We start from the raw sequence: 16,195 nt of genomic DNA on the forward strand, positions 1-16,195 counted from the left end.
AAATGGGAAGTTGGCCTATAAGCACACTTAGCTGAAATAAAATAATCTCTTTTTTAAAAATTTAAGGAGATTGGATTGCGGTTCTTTGATACTAGGAACCATGTTTCATCCTCATTTGACTTCAGCATTCAACTCTGTATTGGAAAATATGTGCTCAATGAAAGTTTTGGGAACAGTATTTAAAGATTAGAATCATATACTTTTGGACTATGCTTATTCAGTTCCTTGAATTTAGCTTTGTTTTGTCTATTTGCTCATCATATTTTTGAACAACTTGACCTGGCCCTAGATCTTTACTGACCTGATAAATCCTGTGATTTTCATTTCTTAAGTGCATTTTTCTTATGCTATATAATGGTACTTTCTGCCATTTATGAATCACTACTTGAAGTATCATGCCACAGATGGGAAGTGTGGTCTGCAAGCCCCCACTACAATAAATGTATTTCTTTTGGTACAAAAATCACTGAAATTGTAATGTATTCAGAACTGGTATCAATATTTTGTAAAATAAAAAAAAAACCCAGAATCTTATAATGCATCAGAGTATCAGGAGCGGGGCTAAAGACAGATAAGGTGCTTGCATTATGTGCAGTCATCCTGGGTTGGATCTCCAGCATTCTATGGTTTCCCCAAGCCTTGCAGGCATATGTCCTGAACACATCAGGTGTGGCCCCCAAACAAAACAAAAGGGTATCAGGAACTTTGTGAAAGCCTCTCTGGTTAATGGTCACAGGCCATTTCATATGAAACATTAATTTCCTTTGCCCCAGTGTCAATTCCTTGAACTTATTGGGGAATAATGAGCGTTGATAAATCTGTCAGGCATTCAGTCAACAATCTACCACCCTGAGCACACTATGGAATGTTGAGCTACTGTGTGGAGGGGTGACTAGAGGCACCAACATTTGTCCTCCTTCCTATTTGAGAAATAATCCCCCTGCGGGCCACATACAAGGCAAACTTCCTTCCCCCTGTACTGTCGCTCCAGCCCTGAGGGGGATTATAAACTTTTATTCCAATAAGTAACCTGATGGTACTAGTCCTCTTTAAAGAAATATTTTGCTTAACAAAGACTACAATCATAAAGATGGGTGACTTTTACACATGTGAAACCCAAGTCTTGGAAAGACTTACAAGCATTGAAGATAGTGCTGGGAGACAACACAGGTGGGTAAGGCACTGCAGCTTAGAAGCCGATCTACCTCATTATCTTTGCCATCTGTGTTCTGGATGTGGGGAGGGCATGCATGATGGTTGATTAAAAGGACAGGCGAACCTGAGTGAAAGAGGAAAATAGTTGAATGCGGCACGCTAGGATGGAGGGCAGGAATGAAGCCCTTCTGTGCGGGAGTTTTTATTCTCCTTGGAGCCCTGTGATCTGGTGGTATAACTCTGGTGGTATAACAGTTGCAATTGCCTATGCGTGCACACACATGCACACACACACACACACACACACACACACACACACACACACACCACAGTCTATAGGCAGGATCACAGTGCTAGGATCACTGGATCCAAAAGCGTTAAATGTTTCAACTTAATGAATGTTTCGGAACTCTGCCATCATTCCAGTCCCAGTGCCAAGCTTGGAACAGTTCCTGCCACTCCTGTGGTAAATGATGCAAGGAAGGGTTTCCTGATGCTGTTGCTTGCTGTATGGGAGTCTTCTGTGTTCTGCAATGGAAGACCTGGATTTGAATTCTTTCCTCCTTGCAAGTCTTTTCCCTCTTTATAAAAGAAAGTTCAGCTTATTTACCTCTGAGTTCCTTGCTAGTCTTATGTGGGTTCATGAAATATCCAGTTTCAACCCTAAATGTGACATTTCACAACTTCCCACTGTGTTCCTCCTAGAGTCATGAACACACAATGTAATAAGACAATGTGAAAGCTTTATAAGAGCTCCTTGCTTTTCACAGCTTCACAGTTTCTGTACAATTTCTTTTACGTAGCTGTAAGTCAGATATGGTTTCCAGTATTTTCTAATAAGCTCTGGCCTTTCTCACAGTTTATTGCTATCAAGGAGAATTTTCCCAGCTATCTGTACCCTTCCCTTCAACATTTTCTTACCTTTTTTTCCCCCTTTTCCTGCTGGCAATAATTATAAGTTGTGAAGCCCACAAAAAAAAAAAAGGATATGAAATAGACTGTGTATGATTAGAGATAATGTCATAGGCGTGCGTCCGAAACCTGCCGTCTGGCTAATGTGTGTTTTCCTCCGCATGACACTGAACATAGTCATTATGCCTTGGCAGGGGCAGGGCTTTAGTAATGGTGTGAAAAGTGTTTACATGTAAAGAATGTCTCTCTTTGTGCTGTGTGGCTGTCCCAGGCACTACCCCCTTACTATGTGCCTGAGGTTGATGGATCACATTTCTAAGATCCTGATAGCATGAACTTTAAAAATTGACCTGCCTCTTTTGACTCTTTGATTCACTATGCTTCTTTGTTGAAAGATGAGGAGTGAACAGGGTCTGGAAATAAAATGTGCTCCCTGGTTAGAATTTAAACATTATCCTGGGGCTGACACCAAGACCTAGAATCTGAGCCAAAAAAAGTAATTGAACAGTAGTACAACTATATCTTTTGTTAGGTATAAAATGTAAATTTAGTCATTCCATAGAGTTCTGGAGACCAACAACTACTACTAATGTGCCCAACAGAGTTCTAATAGTTACTAAAGATTAAATAAGGAATATAATATACAAAATTCTCTAGAATCATAAATCTTTATGGTCTAAAAGAAAGAAATACACATAAGAAAATAAACAAATAAAATACTTAATCTGTTATATAAGAGGAAATAAGATCATCAGTTCATTTGTTGTCCAAATTAGAAGAAAAACTCTGAAAGTAAAAGCAAAAGTTATTAATGATTACACTGGATAAAGTGGTTTAAGCTAGAACTGCGGTGTTTTTCCCAAAATTCTATGAAGGACAAGAAAGCAATTAATGGAGAAAATGAATAATGGGAAGGTATGGTTAGAGGCACAGGGAAAGAACTATAGTGTAATGTTAATAGGATGTATAAGGAAGATGTCACTGTAAAGGAAATAAAAAAAACAAAGCACTATGTCAGCCAGTGATGTGGCTCATCTATAGAGCAATAGAGTATTTGCCTTGTATCCTTGCATATGTGAAGTCCTAGATTAGATTCTCAGCACTGCAAATGCCTCCCTCCCCACCAAAAGATCAAGATGTGGGTGGAGTTATAAGTGTTTTCAACGAAGAAAACATTAAGCACAGTAGTAACTAAAATGAACCATAATAGCTATGGTTTCAGAAGTATCAGAATAACTAGTGATTAACATAGTAGGGCTGCAAGGGAGAACAGTAGGAAATGAGGTCAGTCAGGTAATGGAACATCCAATCACACCAGAACTTTAAAGTTATGTTTAAGGGATTTAGCTTGCACTGGGGGGATGGCAGCCATCTGAAACTTTTGAAATAACTTAGGTTGTTTTTATCATAGAGACTGTAAATGATGTGTGAAATAGTCTAAAAGAAGTGGGAGAAGGACAGTGCAATAGTACAAGCAGGTAGGGCATTTGTCTTGCACACAGCTGACCTGGATTCAATCCCCATCACCACATATGATCTTTGAAGCACAGGCAGGAGTGACACCCGAGCACAGAGCCAGTGACCCCTGAGCAAAACCACAGGAAGGAAGGAAGGGAGGGAGGGAGGGAGGAAGGAAGGAAGGAAGGAAGGAAGGAAGGAAGGAAGGAAGGAAGGAAGGAGGGAGGTAGGGAGGGAAGGAAGGAAGGGGTTTGAAGCACCAATTGTGAGGTTATTGCAGCAATCTAGGGGAGAAATCATGTTGGCAGAGATTAGCTATAGGTGAAGTGGTCAGAATTTGGATATTCTGATGACAACACCAGCAGGATTTGGTGAAGAGTTGACAATGAAACATAAAAGGAATAATATTCTCATATATATGTCCTGAGAATTGGAGAGAATGAAATTATCTTTCTGGAAGTGAGAAGAGAGAGACTGGACAGGACATATTTAAGGAGAAGAGTTAGAATTTTGTTTTTAGAGTGCTAAATTTGAATACCTATTAAATATTCATATATAAATATTAAATATAGGATTTGACACGAATTCAGAGTAGAAATGATAAGTCAGAGCTTGAGATATAAATTTGGGATCTTTTGCTATATAAGTGGTCCTGGAAAGCATGTAATTGACACTCCTTTTTCTTTTTATTTGTTTTTTGTGACGTGAGATAGTTCTTACTGAATGAAATTTTCTTAGAAAAATGTCTGGAAGATAAAGAGAGGATTAAGTGTTCAAGAGAGAACATGGGCTTCTCAGGAGTGGAAAAAGCAGAGAGATGCATGTTCAAGGGAGAACACAGGCTTGAAAGAGACAAACTAGGGAGTCACTTTAAGGTGAGTGTTGACAGGAAGGTGCTAGAGAGAAAGTACAGCAGGTTGGGCATTTGCCTTTGTAAGTACCTAATCCAGGTTCAATCCCTGGCACCCCATATTGTCTCCCAAGCCATGCCAGTAGTGAGCCCCAAGTGCAGAGTCAGAGTAAACCCTGAACATCGCTGAGTATGACCCCTAAACCCAAAACATCACAAAAGTCTAGGATAAGAAGAATAACCTGCGAAGAAGTAGTCTGTTTATGGGGGAAGGCAGTATGTATATGATTTATATAGCTATTTCAAGGAAAAGAGAAAAATTAATAATGAAAAAGGGAATTCAAACACTTTGGTGAAAGAACAAACATATCCTTATTGGTGGGATTTATGGAGTAAAACCTGAATTAACAGTGATACAGAAAAGACTACAAGGTAAAACTTACTAATGTTTTAGAAGGTAAAAGGGAGATGAATTTTGTGAACAATAAGGAGGGGTGTGGCCTGAGAAAATACTAACAGGAGGCAAGGTCTTATATGTGAGCCCTGGTTCATGAGTAGGTGTGATGGAGATATGATCTCAGATTGTTGTCTGATGAACATGTAAGCAAGGTCATAAGCTTGTATGAGTAAATTTCTCACATTTTAGTATTGTCTCTGTTGGGTCACATTGCTAGGTGTTAGAATCACTGATTCACTGGGTCAGAGTGAGATAGTACAATAGGTAGGGCACTTGCTTTCAATGATTCCTGGCATATGGCCCTCTGAACCCCACCAGGAGTTATTCCTGAACCCAAAGATAGAAGTAAACATTAAGCACTGCCAGGTGTGACCCCAAAATAAACACACACAAAAAGAACGCATAATTTATTTATTCGTTCATTTACCCAGGTCCTACTCATTGCAAGGCTATGTACTTGAAACTCACATGAGAGAAACAAACACATCAGCATATACTACCTATGCTTCAGTTGACTTGTACACAAAGAATGACTTCAAATGGAGAAAGGCCAACAATGCAAAGTAAAGGTTAAAATGAGATCTTTTTTTAAAAAATATATTGTATCGACATGAGTTATGAAGTTACAGAGTTATTCTTGTTAATTATATGTTGTACTGGATTTTTTCTGTTACATATTCATTATAAACATTAATTTAACAATTCTTTTAACAATTCTTTTCCATTTATGTCACGGCAGAGTCTGGCAAATTCCCCTTGGCGTACCCAATATGCCAAATACCAGTAACAATGAAGGGTCTCATTCTCCTAACACTGAAAGAGCCTTGAATATGGCACTTTTTAAAAAAAATCTCAGGGCTAGGACGAAGGAGACGTTACTGGGGTCTGCTCAAGGCAATCGACGAATAACAGGATGGTTGTGACTGTGATTGATTGAGTTTCAGGCATACAGTGTTCCAACACCAATCCCTTCACCAGTTTCCACTTCCCTCCACCAGGGTCTCTCAGCCTGCCTTTATGGCAGACACTTTTTCCCTCCTTTCAGCACCCAGTCCTCCTCCAAAGTGACCACTTTCCTTCACCATTGTCAGTGTTCCTTTCCCTGAGTTAGATCTTAAATGATCTAAGTGTAGATACTTTCCAGGTGGAGAAAGGAAGAAAAGTCTTTCTAGACCCAGAAACCACCATGAACAAAGGTGTAGAAACAAAAATCCTGAACGAAAAAGGTGTAGAAAAAACAAACAAAAATTCTGGGTATCTGGAGATATGTTGGCCTCTGTTAGAATGGCAGGACACATCGCTGCAAAGGCAGTTTGCACCATTCAGCCTGCAATGTCAGGACCGTGCAAGTCAATAAAATCTTTAGCAGGGCCATGCCTTTAGCTGATAAGAGGCTTGAGTCAAAAGGGGGTTGGGTAGAGGACAGGAGGGAGGACATGAAGAGTGGGGCCACCTCCTTTGATGAAGCACTGTGGGGATTAGAAGCAGGAGGAGGCCCGCAGTGGGATGTACAGGAGTGGGCCTTGGCTGGTGGTCTGAGGACAGGCTGTTTTCCCCTGAATTGGAAGCAGCTCCCCATTGACATGCAGAAAGCAGGGCCCGCTTTAGTGCTTTTAATAAAAATGGAAAATATGGGTTGGTGTGATGCTTTTAATCATTTCGGAATTGTAAAGAGCTCTGGGCTTTGGGGGCCAGGACGGCCCTGGTGTGAACATAAATTAGCTTAACTGAGTAGCTTGTGCTGTTTATGGCCACTATTTGCTGTAAATTTGGTTCTGATGCTAAAACAGCGCGTCACAGCTCTCAGCCTCAGCATGCCGCCTCCAGAAAACTGCAAGGGTTGCTTTTGGCTTTGGCTTCCACTTAGGAGGGTGATGGACTCTTGATGAATTTGGGAGGTCTTTAATTAATGAATTTATCTGATCATTAATTTGTTCACGAGTTGTGTAAGCCAGGATAGATTGCCTAGCTTCTGTGCCAGTGTCTGTGCCGACATTGAGAACAGATAGAAGATTGGCCTTTGAGGAGCCCATAGTCACAGATAGAAGGAATCTCAATCCAGTAATCAGGGCCAGGCCAAAATGAAAGGAATGTACCCTTCTACCTGCAAGTTCCCCACACACTTTCTAGACAAAGACTAAGTCTTGTCCTGTGAGAAAAGGAACTGGGTGGCTCTGATACACTTGCTTGAAATTCTTGAAAACCAGAAAGGGACATCAGTATAAGTGTTAGACAACTCAAAAAAGGTCATAGAGCCACTTTCTTCAGTAAAGAAATGTATTCTTCACTTTTTTTTTTGATGGGAGATCGTGTCAATTTGACCACCCAGGTGATGTACAGGATGTACAGGGCTTACTTCTGGCTCTGTATTCAGGAATTACTCCTGGTCGTGCTCAGGGCACCATATGGGATAACCCAGGTTTGCCACATGCCAAGCACATCACCCCTCACTGTGTTATCCCTCAAGCCCCTGTACCTTCAGTCTTAATTTTTGTAACCTCAGTTTCCATTTGTAAACGGGGGTGTTTTAATGTGGACATAAAGCTCTTAACACAGAATTGGCACATACCGGACACTGAATACAGTGAATTGGCACATACCGGACACTGAATACACTGAATCAGTTCCCTCTTCCACATCCTGTATTTGACTTTCCAGTGGGACTAGTCACTTTCAACTTTATAAACAGTCTTATTCATCACCAAAGGCACACATTAGCCAGATGTTTCTCCATCCCTGAACTTGCTGGTGGTGGTTTTCAGTGACCTTAAGAGAAGCATTCTGACTCCTTAATTAGGTTTAGGAATGCTAAGTTCTACTCCCTAATTTTGAGAACAATCTCCTACACATTCTTATTCTCCTCTGTGCTCTTGTGATAAGGGTGTTCCCCATTTTCCAGGAGTATGTGTGTTTTCTTATCTCCAGGTCTTTTTGCTCAGGCAAAAATGCAGCCTGTTTTGCTGACCACTCCCGAACCCAGAATCCCCATCCCCTAAAACCCATCTTTTCAGCTACCTTTTCCTTCACTTTATGGAGTTCAAGACCCTTCCTGCCCTTGTGTCCTAGAATGCAGAGCCAGAGGTTGTTTAGTTGTCAGTTCAGCTCTTGCTCATCCTCCATCCAGGTACCTGTCTGAGATCCAGTATCCCTGGAGAGTAAGATAGCCATTATATCTATAGCTACCTGGTTAAATAGCAAATTAAAACAAACAGGGCAAATTGAGGAATAGTAGAAAAGAAGGTAGAGTTTTTAAATTGTAGTACTTTGAAAGGGTCTTTTATTCTGCTTTTTAAATAGAGGGCTCTGCACTTATATTTTGCACTGGTCTACACATTCTTCAACCAGTCGTGGTATGGGCCCTTGTGTTTAACACCAGAGCTAACTAATGGGTGAGTGAGGCTGTTTCAAACTTTATGAACACTAAATTTAAATTTGTGTAATTTTATATGCACTGTATCACTGTCCTTCCATTGTTCATAGATTTGCACCAAAGATATTTTTCTTCTTATATGTTTTAGTCATTAAAAAAATATATATACCATATCTAACTCAGAGTTGTGTGTCATCTAGAAACTGGCAGCAGGATGGATTTGCTGCTTTTGTCTGCTTACCTGTATGAGATCATCTTTGAGGATCTTATAAGATTCAGTAGTTTCAGAAAAGGATCTTTATTCTCATTTCACTTTTCTCTGTTGCTTTGGAGTGGGTTCTAACTCCCTCCCCCCGCCACCCACCCATACACACACCCAAGCACAATGGTTTGTAAAGCCATTGATACAATCATCTCAATACAAAGAGCAAAGAGGTCTTTCTCCTTTTAACTGGAATACATATTGGAGCCAGTGTTCTCCCTGTCTCTGTCTCTCTCCTCTCTCCTCTCTCTCTCTCTCTTTCTCACTCTCTCACTCTCTCTCATTTAAGCAGAGACAAAAGGAGATACAATGTAGTGCTCTATTTTAAGAGAAAAAATATTGACACATTTGGGAGCATACTAGGCAAATGAAGAAAAGCATATTTTCTCTTCTCTGCTCCCCTATATCCTCAGACACATCTTTGTGAATGTGTTTTTGAATAGGATACAAATATGATATTCAAGGAAGCAGTGGACAATTGTCACCATCTGTCATCTACCCACATATCAGAGCTGGTTCAGGGGAAGAAAATGTTTGATTCTGAGAAATTGTGGCACTTTGTAAGAAGCATGTAAATAATTCATTCTCTGTTTGTATTCACCTACTGTGTGCTCCTGAGGGGCTGAGAAGCAAGGAAGTGTGATAGAAAAATAAGATCATGGACTCTGAAACCAGTCAGGCCTGTTGGACTGTAACTTCTTAGTTAGGATATTTAGAAAATTTAACTCTCTTTGTCTATATAAGAAGGGTAATGCCTACATTTCTGATTTGTTAAGAAGAATTAGGGATTTGCGGTATGACCAGATCACAAATTCTAGTGATTGGCACGTAATATGCATTTGTTTAATGGTAGCTCCTGGAAAGCTTGACCTTAAATTTTTTAAAGTAAAATAAAATGAAATAAAATCCAGGTCTAGTAATCATGCTAAAGTGATTGCAGAGGACATGCGTGGTCTGAACAGAATGTTGGTAGAGAAGGCCTGGAACAGGAGGGCCCTCTGGGGGACTTTAGCTGCAAAAACAAAGACTTGGTCAGCCAAGAAAATAATGTCTTCCCCTCTGTTTACTGGTGATCTGGCTTTTTATTTTATTGTGTTTTTTTTTAATTTTTCTGCCAGTCAGTCAATAAATACTGGAATGAAGCATCCAGCAACCAGAGTATTATGTAGCCACAAGGCTGAGTACATAACTCAAAGGACACAGAACACATCCTGGCCTGTGCTAGGCCTCCAGTTTGATCCCCGGCCCTATATACTAAGGATCTAGCCCTGGTGGCCCTCAGAACAGCTTAGCCTGAATAATATCACATTGCCAGTCTGAGCACTGATCTTTCAGGCTCACCCAGCAGCTATATATTGTTTGAAATGTGGCCCCCAACATTTCTCAGCTCCTGAGAAATGCTCAGGAGGTCCTGAAAGAAATTATGTAACTACATGAAGGTCAAGACAGATCATATAGCAGGTAGGGAGCATGCAACCAAACTGGGTTTGATCACCAGCACCCCATATGGTCCTCTGAGCCCACTAGAAGTGATCCTTGGGTGCAGAGTCAGGAGGAAGCTCTCAATACCACCGGGCGTGATTCCCAAAACAAACAAATCAATAAAAGAAAAATATGTAAGTACCAGGGGGAAAATACTCTGAAAATACTCTTGTCCTCTTGGACCACTGTGTTTCTCCCTCTCCGTAGTTTCTTCTGATTCTGCACATTTATCAATTTATTTAAGAACATTAACTCGGCATCATTTTAAGTCTGTCTGAACCACATAACAAAAATACCATAGAGCATATATTTTATAAACAATATAAATTTCTCACGATTCTAAAGGAAAACAGAAATACAGTATAGTATCAGTGGTGTGGCCTGTGATTAATTACTAAGGCTAAATTGCTCAATCTGAGTGAAATAAAACAGACAGCTATAGGATGGTATCTGAAGCATCAAAGCACAGAAGTATGGCATAGAAAGCTTTATGAGGGTCAGAAAAAGCATAAGAATGGAAGCAACCTGTAAACCGCTTTGAAAAACAGGCGAGAGGTATCTAATCAAGGAAAGATTGTGACAGGAAAGATGTGACAAGACAAAACAACAAGATATGAGAAGCCATAGGAACAAGAAATACCACAGGGCTGGGAACTAAAGATGGACATGTGGCTGGCTTTCTGGCCTCAGGCGAGTTGGTAAGTATGCTGGCTATACAAACAGGCAGAAGCAGCAGGTCTTGGAGATGATTTACACCTCCAGGTTTAAGCATTAAAATGAGGAGTCCTGTGATAAACCTCAGGAGTATAATTAAAGTTCTGAACCTCAATCCTATCATACTAACCTAAAATACACCTTCCAGTCACCCTCTGTGTATGGGGACCCTGGTCAACCAGATTGTGTGCTTGGTGCAAATAAAGAACTTCTTTGTTCACAAAAATAAATAAATAAATAAATAAATAAAATATACGTTCCCTCAAGTTCTTGGAAAGAAAATATACAGAGAACAATTGCTATATGCAAATATCAGACCAAATTCTCACAGGTATATGCAGAGAGTGCATGTGCACAAACACACACACACACACACACACACATACACACACACACACACACACACACAGTGAAACCCATACATTCCAGTGTAGAACACGGCCTGTTTTTTGAGAGAACTCCTCCTCCTTTAGGCCTTTTAAGGAAGGCTGATCTTAACTTTCTTTCCTTGAAGTCTCTTGGGAGTTCCTGCCTGAATTTCTTTTAGGGCAACAAAAATATCTCTTGCCAAGGAGGAGATCCTTTGATGTCTCTCATCTACAGACTATTGGAAGAGACAAAATCTAGGAGTATCCTGAGAAAGACCCACTTCTTCTGTAGTGGAAGGTCAGTGCCCTTGGTTGCCTACAGCTCCTCTTACTCACTGTGGAGTGAGAAGTGATGCTCCTTACAAGAGGATTAAAGAGTGGGGAGGACTTCAGATCACCCTGAAATTCTCAAAGCCTATATTAGCACTATCTAGAAGTATATGTTTAGCATTCTTTTTTGGCTGAAAAACCATTTTATTCCCTTCCCTCTTGCCTTCTCTCCCTTGTTACTATTGGTGGCATTATTGCCACCACCAGGGCTTCTACAAAATCTTGGCTGAATGCACATTTTTAGCTCTGATGTTCACTGGGTGTGGCACATTGCAGTCCATAGTTGCAATGCTTGTGTGCTCAGCTAAGGTGCTCACTGAGATTTGCACTTCTTTAATTGTAGTGCTCACACATTGCTCACCAGTAGTCATGTTTTGAAACCTTGGCATTCCCACATCATGATAGTGTCAGGCCTCAGTGATTGTGTCATGTTCCTTTGTCCTGCCTGTGCACACAAGTAGATCTCAACCAGAAATCATCTGTGGCACCTGAAATCAAAGACAGCAGAGCTTTCAGAACAAAATGCCGTGACATACTTGGCTCACATAGTACCAGCAAGGATTTGAACTCGCTACCATACACTTGCAAGGCAAGTGCTCTGAGACCCCACACTATTCCTCTAGGTCCCTAACTGGAAAATTGTTAAGGAGCCTACTTACTTAGTAAAAGCATTTTTAGCCAAATCAGGCACAAGTGGATATTTCCAGAGATATAAAAGATGCTTAACTGAGAAGAAGATGGTTGTCCCTAAGACTTTGAAAAGCAGGGTTGAATTTGTAATGCCTAAAGGTAAATATGGAACCAGCTGTTACTCTGGGAAGTGTGATGAATGAATAAGATAATGAAAACCAAGTCAAATCCACAAATCGTCTTTTGTTTTCTTTTTAAAATAGAACAATTAAAGTAACATCAGATACCAAGTAGCTATTACATTAACAAAAAATGTTTTAAAAGTGATAATCCTCCATATTGGCTAGGTACAGTAAAATCTTTAACTTACTCCCTATTCATAACAGTATAAATTGGATTGATTCTACTTGAAAGCAATTCGGCAGTATGTATCAAGAGTCACAAAAAGGTACATACTTTCTGACCCAGTAATTCCACTCTTGGGTATTCTTTACAGAGAAATAATCTAATCCAAGGGAAAAAGTGAAGCCAGGAACATGTTTATTGTAATGTCATTTATAATAACCATATAATAGCAGCCTGAATGTCCTATATTTAAATAAACTATGCACTTTCACTAAACTTAACATTACAAAGTCATTAAAAGAACATTTGCAGTGACTATATAATACTATTGGAAAACTTCTTATGATATAATGTAACCTAAAAATAACAATACAGAAGTAGAAAAATCATATTTATGTCATGACTACATATTTATTTCTTCTATATAATTATTACCCCAGTGTTACAAGCATAGATGCTAGGCAAGCACTGAAAATAGCAGGGTAGAAAAAAAAAAAGAAAAGACTGTTGAAAGGTTAAGACCTTTGTGCGTGCTTATTTTTCTCTTTATTTGGATATCTTTAGTAACATTTTTTAAAGGATGTATTGTGGAGGAATGTTTTTAAAGACAGGTTTCAAAGACGCTTAACTTAAATTTTAATTCAGTCACTTGGTGATTTACTTTGTCGCTTTGCATATGTTTCTCATTGCTAAAATGGGTTTAAATACTTGCATTATGAAAGTATTGTTAGGATAAAATAAGTAAACATAGAGCACTCTTACATAAAAGAGGTTCTTTATATCTTTTCTTTTAAAGAAGAATATATCAGTTAATAAAGTGATAAACATGGTAAAAAAGAAGAAGAAGTTAAAGTAAATTCAAAGTAGTTTAGGAAAATTAAGCCAGGGAAAAAAGCAGTTTAATAATTGTTCATTCCACTGCTTTCCTAATCCCTGTCTATTACGAGTATAATGGGATTTAAGAATATTCTGACTACATTGTGCAGAAATCGGAGATGAACAGGGATTGTTTTTCAAAATCAAAGGAAATGAGAAAAAGAAGCATCTCCCCTCCCATCTTTTTCTCAGCACGCGTGGGCGCACAAACACACACACACACACACACACACACACACACATCCCTCTCAGCATACTTCAAGATGTCTCTGGAGTTTTAAGAAAATAACATTTTCCTTTGTGTATGTGTGTGTTGATCACATTTGCTTTCCCCATGTAACAAAAGGTATCATTTTGCTTTTATTTATGGATTATTATTATGCACTGCTTTTATTTGGCAAAGATGTTTGTTTCGGGAAAATTAATTTAGACAGTTCCATTTTTCAAGCAACAATACCTTCTGTCCAAAGCTTACAAAGAACAATTAGATCTGGATTCTTTCCCCATAATCAGGCTGGCAATTTCTGGAGGAAAGTTGTGGGCAATCAGCATGGAATGGAGCTTCCATGAGAGCCAGTCAAATGCAGAAAATAGACTTTCATGGCCTGGCACTTTCACTTCCTGCAGCATATATAACTCTGACATCATGCAGAGACATTACTCTGGCTGGGCAGGAACACAGATTAATGTTGCCTCACTTTCGGTGCAGGGTTTTATTCCGAATGTCGTGATATTTTTTTAAAGCACCTCCACAGTTTCTTGCAATTCAGCGAACATGACTGAATCCAGTTCTGTTTTGACTGCAATGATAGGAGCTGGAGTTACAGATCAGAATAACAAAACATCCTTCCTCACAAAAGCACACAGTAGATGGCTCTGACAGGCAATTGCAACCTACAGTGATAGTATCTGTGGCCAAGGTAGCACAAGGTGCTAAAGGTCCACAAAGAGGCACCTAACTCAGCCTGGGAGAGCAGAGACTTTCAAAAGGTTTTATATTTGAGAGAAGTGGTATAGAGAGGGAAAGGGCTTTTCAAATAAGGAGTTCTGAACTTTCCAAAGTAAAAATGTTACTAGACCCTATGTCACTTACCTTGAGCACTGGGCTAACTGCTTTACTTGTTAACCCATTCCAGAGTATTTAGCAGACTTGGTATAGCCCATAAGTGGTGAATCCAGTTGGAGAAGGGATTGGCTCATACAAGTAAGTGCTAAATCTGGGTCCAGAACACAGTTCCTGGCTTTGAAATGTTTCTGATCTATTATTTCATTTAATCTTCATATAATAATGCTATGCAGGAATTTTGAGAACTCCTCATACTTATTTAATCTTAAGCAGATAGGGAACAAAAAATATTTTGTTGAACCAGATTTAAGTGTGGTAAAACGCCCCTTAGACATGAGACTCAGAATACTTCCCCTAGGTATGGGAGAGGGACCTTAATATGTTTCCAAACAAAAGAAAAAGAAACTTTATATTTTTGTTCAATCCTATGTCTTATCTTAAAAATATGAATGTTCCCCCAGCATCATCTTGCAGCACACAGCAGCGAAGAAAACTTGCTGGCAGGCTCCACAACTCCCGGAGAATTCTCCGGACCCCATAATGAGCCGATATCACTGGGAGGTCCCAGATGGGGTAGGTGCTGTCTCCCCGCCTTCTCCAGATGAAATCCCAGCGACCATGAGCTTCTACAAGCATGGCTCTGGTATGTAGGTACCAGGAGTATTCTTCCAAACCGTGCGGCCACATCATTGGCCGTACAACATTTCCTGATATACAAGTGAGCAATGGAAAGTAAATGATCTAACGTCTGTCCCTGGAAGGTGACCTTGAATGGTGATGAGAAAATCTGAGCAAAATATAATGCCCAACTGAAATGCATCTGGACTGTGCATTTAACTATGGTGCTATGCCACCCTGCGAAGGAAAGGGTGTTTATCCCTCCGCCTGCCCCCACACACACACACACTTGCGGTGGCAGCATAGTGGCCTCCATCTTTTAGAGCCTAATGGAAAGCCATGTATGAGACTGCATTGATGAAGCATGTGGAGCCTCATGGGATGGGGGGGGGGGGGTGGAATTGGCCATGCTCCCCACCCTGACAAGGCCATGGGTTGCCACCCACAAACACCTCGGTTCCTGAATGACCATGATCCCAGAGGCACACAAACCAATCTCAGAACCCAGAGGCTTTTGGCAGTATTCCCTCTAGGCTTATTACTAAAATATCAGAAATCCAAAATCACGTAGCCACTATTGCAGCCACATGACATCATATGCTCTTCATAATTAGCAATAGAAAACAAATTATCCAACGATGTCTTCTTGGTAAGTCTGAATGCTGGGGAAAACTCCAAATAAAAATATTGGGTCTTTTGTCGTAATATTGAATGTGATCAACGTAGAGAGAGAGAGAGAGAGAGAGAGAGAGAGAGAGAGAGAGAGTAAAGTGAAATCTGCCACACAGACAGGGAGGAGGGGGGTATATTGGGGTTCTTGGTGGTGGAAAATGTGCACTGGTGAAGGGAAGGGTGTTTGATCATTGTATGACCGACCGACACTTAAACTGAAAGGCTTTGTGACTATTCTCATGGTGATTCAATAAATAAAACTTTTTAAAAATAAATATATGAATGTTATATCTCATAGCACTGTAGCACTGTCCTCCTATTGTTCACTGATTTGCTCGAGCAGGCCCAGTAACATCTCCATTGTGAGACTTATTGTTACTGTGTTTGGCATATCGAATACATCATGGGTAGCTTGCCAGGCTTTGCCGAGCAGGCGAGATACTCTCGGTAGCTTGCTAAACTCTCCGAGAGGGGCGGAGGAATCAAACCTAGATAGGCTGGGTCGGTTGGGTACAAGGCAAGTGCCCTACCACTGTGCTATTGCTCCAGCTACATATCTCATATATAAATTATATATTCATTATAACACCTTAGTGTTATAATTTTCTGTAATATAAAATCCCTAAGTAA

General features: G+C 40.0%; 1 protein-coding gene across 1 annotated transcript in view; it reads left to right on the forward strand.

The window, feature by feature from the left end:
- Positions 1-16,195, forward strand: part of AGBL4 (AGBL carboxypeptidase 4) — a 1,380,022-nt gene that overhangs the window by 1,001,638 nt on the left and 362,189 nt on the right. The gene's annotated exons all lie outside the window — the stretch shown is intronic.

Source organism: Sorex fumeus, unplaced genomic scaffold, assembly GCF_029834395.1.
Source record: "Sorex fumeus unplaced genomic scaffold, SorFum_2.1 ptg000045l, whole genome shotgun sequence".
Taxonomy (NCBI): Eukaryota; Metazoa; Chordata; class Mammalia; order Eulipotyphla; family Soricidae; genus Sorex; species Sorex fumeus.